General features: G+C 41.2%; 1 pseudogene; it reads left to right on the forward strand.

Annotated features, from left to right (window-relative positions):
• Positions 1–947: 947 nt before the first annotated feature.
• On the forward strand, positions 948–1740 carry LOC142449255 (non-selective voltage-gated ion channel VDAC1 pseudogene; annotated as a pseudogene).
• The last annotated feature ends 3900 nt before the right edge of the window (positions 1741–5640 follow it).

A 5640-nucleotide genomic window follows, 5' to 3' on the forward strand; every position in this document is an offset into this window, starting at 1 on the left:
TCAGTGAGTGGAAACTGTGATAAAGTATAATTTCTCCTACAATAAGCTTTTCAAATGATGGGCTGGTGTTAACTCACAAAGTGCTTGGAGAAGAACTTAGAGTTATTTCTTGAAATGTTCTTTTTAAATGCTTTTTTGGAAGGCAGAGATAATAGATGGATATTAATGTAGGTGTATCGTCAATTATTATAGGCTGTTATTCAAAAAGAATGATCAAACTAAAATGATGTATGGACTAAGGAATTCTAGTTCTTGGAAGTACTGAGCATTTGTGAGAGTGTATTTTTTATTATAAATAAATCATTTTATTGGGGCTCTTACAGGTTTTATAACAATCCATACATCAATTGTATCAAACAAGCACCTTTGTACATATGCTGCCTTCATCATTTTCAAAATATTTTCTTTCTGCATAAACCCTTGGTATTGGCTCCTCTTTTTTCTCCCTCACACCCTCATGGACCACTGATAAATTATAAATTATTATTTTCATATCTTACACTGTCTCCATTCTTCCACGTTATTGTTTTTCGTCCCCCTCGTGAGAACGGGCCCGGATTGTGCGTCATCATAGTTGGTTCCCCGTTTCTCCCCCTTCTCCTCCCACCTTCTCCTTCCCTCATGTTATCGCTACTCCCATTGCTGTTCCTGGGGGGTTTATCACCTCTTTAAAATAAAAGTTTTTCTTCTTAGTGTTTTCCAGCCAAATTTCTGAGAGCGTTTCTTAAGTTATTATCATGGCTTAAGATGATGACCAGCCTAGTCTTTGGTTTCCGTCATTCATGATCCGGTAAGTCGTGTCCAGGAAAGGGCTGAGCACAATTAGCAGGCTGACTGGTCTTAACTGAGCTTTGGCTCCGCAGTAAGAATCCTTAGCCCTCCCGCCCGGTCCCTGTGCGCCGCAGCCCACCCAGGGCCACAGGGAGCCGCTGCTACGGCATTGACCTCCCACGTACACTGACCTTGGCACACCTGCTCCGGACGTCTGCACCGAGGGCTAGGGGTTTGGCCTCATAAAACTGGATTCGAAAACAAAATCTGAGAGCGGACTGGAATTTACCATCTCCAGCTCAGCCAACACGGAGACCACCAAAGTCACGGGCAGTCTGGAAACCAAGGACCGGCCGACCGAGTACGGCCTGAGGTTCACAGAGAAGTGGGGCACAGACAACACGCTTGGCCCGAGATCACCCTGGAAGACCAGCTGACCCGCGGGTTGAAGGTGACCTTTGACGGGTCCTTCGCCCGACCACTGGGAAACAGAACACCAAAATCAAGACGGGCTACCAGCCGGAGCATGTCAACCTGGGCTGCGACGCGGGTTTCGACGGGGCTGGGTGACCGGGGCTGGCCGGCCGGCCACCTGATGGACTCTGGACTGCCATGCCCGAGTGACCCAGAGCAACCCTGCGGTAGACTACAAGATGGATGAATTTCAGCTTCTCACTAATGAGAATGCCCACACAGTTTGTCGGCTCCATTTCCCAGAAGGTGAACAAGAAGTTGGAGACTGCTGTCATCTAGGCTGGCCAGCCGGGAACAGCAACACTCGCTTTGGAATAGCAGCCAAGTATGGGATGGACCCTGGCGCCTGCTTCTGGCCAAGGTGCACAACTCCAGCCAGGCTACACTCAGACCCGAAAGCCAGGCATCAAACTGATGCCGTCTGCTCTGCTGGATGGCAAGAGAGTCAACGCCGGTGGCCACAAGCTTGGTCCAGGACTGGAATTCCAAGCCTAAATGAATACTGTACACTCATTTAATCTTAAACTATTTTGCAGCATAGCTACCTTCAGAATTCTAGTGTACCTGTTACTGCTGTTTGTCTGAGATGCAAGCAATGCTCAATATCATGTTAGCCTCCAGGTGACAGCTGATTCAGCATTCACGTGTTCCCCTCTCCGAGGTACAGAAGAAACCTAGCTCCAAAAAAGGTCTTTCCGTTGTAGACTTTGGGGTGGATGGGGGTGGACTTGGTGACCCACTTCTAGAGATGTCAGGTTTCTTTTTGACCTAGAAATGGCTGCAGTGGCAGCTCATCATGTGCAGGCACTTTGTAAATTCACGGTGAGTCAGGAATGAAATTGTGACTTCTTGGGAATTGAACCTTGCTTTCCTAACCCGAGCTGAAGAGCGCTCACTGCCTGATGGTGTAGCACACCCAGCCGAAAGGGGGCTTTTGTAGAACCACTTCACGCCCGGTGTCCACCCCAGTCCATCACCTCTTTACATCAAGACTACTCTGCTGGGGGTGGGAGCTGATTTGTGTGTGCATGCGCATGTCATGTTGGGGTGAAGAAGGTAGGTATGATGAAGCTAATACTCCATGACTTCTAACCCCTCTCAAGTTGTGGGTTTGTGTCCTTGCACCAGTGTGAACTAGCTCCCAACAGCACCCCGGCCGGCCGCGAGCTGGGAAGGATCTCGGTCACTGGAACCACCCAGCGACCGAACCCAGAACCTCAACTGGGCTGGTGGTGTCTTCACCACTCAGTTTATTTTTTAGCCATTTCATGGGTACATTTTAGAGTCTTCCATTTTGTGTGGAATTAGATCCTCCCCTTCAAATGCTGTAATTATCACTTAAAATAAAACTTGAATAAAGTATTGAAACCTGAAAAAAAAGGTCATTAATCAATGATCTCCCTTATTCACACAACAACCTACGCTGTTGTTAGGTGCCATCGAGGCAGCTCCAACTCCAGTGACTGTGCACAGCAAAACGAAAGCTGCCTGGTCCTGAGCCATCCTCACAATTTGCAGCCACTTTGTCAAGCTATCTCACTAAGAGTCTTCTGTTTGGGAGAAGCTGCTACTTCAGCATGGTGTCCTTTGGAGGGAATGGTCTGTTCTACTGACACGTCCAAAGCATGTGAGAAGTCACTTTGCCGTCCCTGCTTCTTAGGCGTATTCTGGCTGCACTTCGTTCAAAACAGATTCATTTGTTCTTCTGGAAGTCCCATAAGGACTCCAGTATTTCCTCAGTCTCCTTGACTCATTGCCCAGCTTTCACATGCACAGGAAGTGATTGAAAACACCACGGCTTCGGTTAGGTGCACTTTAGGATGGACAGTCATGTCTTTACTCTTCAGCACTTTCAAGAGGTCTTTTGCAATAGTTTTAGCCAATAGGATACACCGTTGACTTCTTGACTGCTACTTCTATGTGTTTCTATGTGCATTGATTGTGGATGGAAGTGATATTCTTGACAACTTCAATATCTTATCCATTTATCATTAGGTCAATAATTGGTTCAATTGGGATGTGTTTTTTTGTTTTCTTGTAAACACAGTTGAATGCCTTTGCATAATCGATGAATCATAAGTAAATATAGTTTTGGTATTCTCTTTGTTCCACCAAGATATCAGGAATGATATCTCTCATGCCATAGCCTCTTCTGATTCTGACTTGAATTTCTGGTGACTCCCTATGACCATTGTTGAATGGTCTTCAGCAAAACTCCAGACTGAAAACAGAATAGGAAGAAAGAAACAGTGATCCAGTTCTGAAAATTAGCTGCTGAAATGTTATGAACAGCAATGGAGCATTTTCATGAAAACACAGTAATTAAAGCAAATAGAATAAATAATGAAGCAAAAGAGCTGAACAGAAAATTTCAAAAGGCAGCTCACAAAGTCAAAATAAATCATTATAATGAAATGTTCAAAGGCCTAGAGTTAGAAAACTAAAGGAAAAGCATGTTCAGCATATCTCAAGCTGAGAGAACCGAAGAAAAAAGCCTCAAGTGCAATATTGAAGGATTCTATGGACAAGAGCCTTCAGTATGGACTACACTATCAAAAGGAATGATTTACATGTGAGAGGTAGTCAAGAACAGGAAGGAACAAAACATACACAGAGAAAATAGTCTAAGAATTGGTAGAATAAAGCTTCCCTAATCATATAAAAACAAAAAAAATAATCATTCAAGAAATTCAATGAACTCCAAACAGGATAGTCTCCAAAAGAAAATCACATGACAGATCATAGTCAAATATTCCAATATTAGCAGCTCAGGGGAAAAAAAGTCATGTACCAAGGTCAACCAGTGAGAATCAGTAAATTCTGATATTTAAGTAGAAGCAATGAAGACAAAAAGGCAATGGAAAGACATATATAAACCTGTGAAAGGAAGAAAACATTGTATATTCAGCAAAATTGTCCCGTAATATGAAGGGGAAAAAATAGTATGTGCAGATAAAGAGAAAAAGAAAAAAATGTAAAAACAAGACCAAATTGTGAAAACCATAAAGGGAATACTTTGGACAGAGAATCAACAACATCAGCAAATGTCAATCTATGATTGACACAAAATAAAAACGCCCAGCAGTCAACCAAATTATTGAAGTATTCAAAGTAAAACAAACTTAGAAGATTGGAAAAAGGGAGCCAGAGGCATCAATCCACAATGAAGATAAGTAAGTAGAGGGAATCTTGTAGATACAAAATATTTGAATGGAAAGGAAATCAAGTAAATTTCAAGAAAGATTAGACCGTTTTAAAATTGGGGGGAAAGCTATTATAATAAGGTAACTTTGAAGAAAATGGATCAACCCCATCAAAGAAAATTAAAAAGAAGAAAATCACAAAGACTTAGTAAACAGTAAAGCAACAAATTAGAAAAAGACAACGAAAGCTATGGACATAATGAACTAAGCACAGAAATACAAGAGAAACAAAGAAACCACTACCACCAGGAACACCAAACAGCAAAATGACAGCAGTAAATTCCACACATATTGTGTTAGTTACATAATGTCATGTCAACTTGAAGATACATAACAGTATAGGGTTGGTATTCAACCTGTCAATCAGTCTGATGGTGACTCCTTGTGGGTGTGGCCTTCTCATAAAGAAGACCTTGGGAATCTTCCCCTAAGCACCCAATGAAAGACCTTCAAAATACATCAACCAGACGTTTATAGGTTTGAAAAGAGAAAGAGAAACACAACAATAATAGTATGATACCTCAATATACTTTTCTTGAGGAAGTCTAGAACCAGAAAGAAATTCAACAACACAGAAAAACTAAACAACACAACTAATCAACATGATCTCTTAGACATTTGCAGAACTCTTCACCCAACAATAGCATAATACCATTCTTTTCCAAGACACATGGAATATTTCCAGAATAGATATGTTAGGTCACTAAGCAACTCTTAGCACATTTTAAAAATTGAGATATCAAAAGACATTTTCTCAGATCTCAACTCAATAAAATTTCTTTATCAACTATAGGCAGATCAAAGGGGAAAAGCCAAATACATGGAAATTGAACAACACATTGTTTAAAAATTACTGGATATTTGAAAAAGGAAGAGATGATATTTCAAAAATCTCTTGAAACAAATGAGAATGAAAATCTAACTTACCAAAATCTTTGGGACACAGCTAAAGCAGCATTTAGAGGGCAAATTATAGCTATCAATATCCATCATAAAAGAAGACAGAACCAAAATCATCAATTTAAGCCAATCTCTCTAACAACTAGATTAAGAGCAGCAAAATAAACTTCAGCCACCAGAAGAAAAGAAATAATAAATATTAGAGCAGAAATAAATTAATGAGAAATCAGAAAAATACAATCGACAAGTTGAGAAGTTTGTTTTTTGAAAGGATTAACAAAATTGACAAACC

The sequence above is a fragment of the Tenrec ecaudatus genome, chromosome 5 (genome assembly GCF_050624435.1).
Source record: "Tenrec ecaudatus isolate mTenEca1 chromosome 5, mTenEca1.hap1, whole genome shotgun sequence".
NCBI classification, from domain to species: Eukaryota; Metazoa; Chordata; class Mammalia; order Afrosoricida; family Tenrecidae; genus Tenrec; species Tenrec ecaudatus.